A 207-nucleotide genomic window follows, 5' to 3' on the forward strand; every position below is an offset into this window, starting at 1 on the left:
ACGGATTATCCAATAATGTCAACAAGCAGGCAACCGCGAGACGTGATTTAACACCGTAAAATGACAATGGTAATGATGATTAGGGTGAAAAAAAAGAAAATTAATTATGATGACGGTGAGGATAACGTCGAAATTAGTGTCATCAGGTTAATGAAGATGGTTATTAATGATAAGAAGAGCAAGTGTAACGACGATGAAGACGATTAT

Source organism: Penaeus monodon, chromosome 27, assembly GCF_015228065.2.
Source record: "Penaeus monodon isolate SGIC_2016 chromosome 27, NSTDA_Pmon_1, whole genome shotgun sequence".
Classification (NCBI taxonomy): Eukaryota; Metazoa; Arthropoda; class Malacostraca; order Decapoda; family Penaeidae; genus Penaeus; species Penaeus monodon.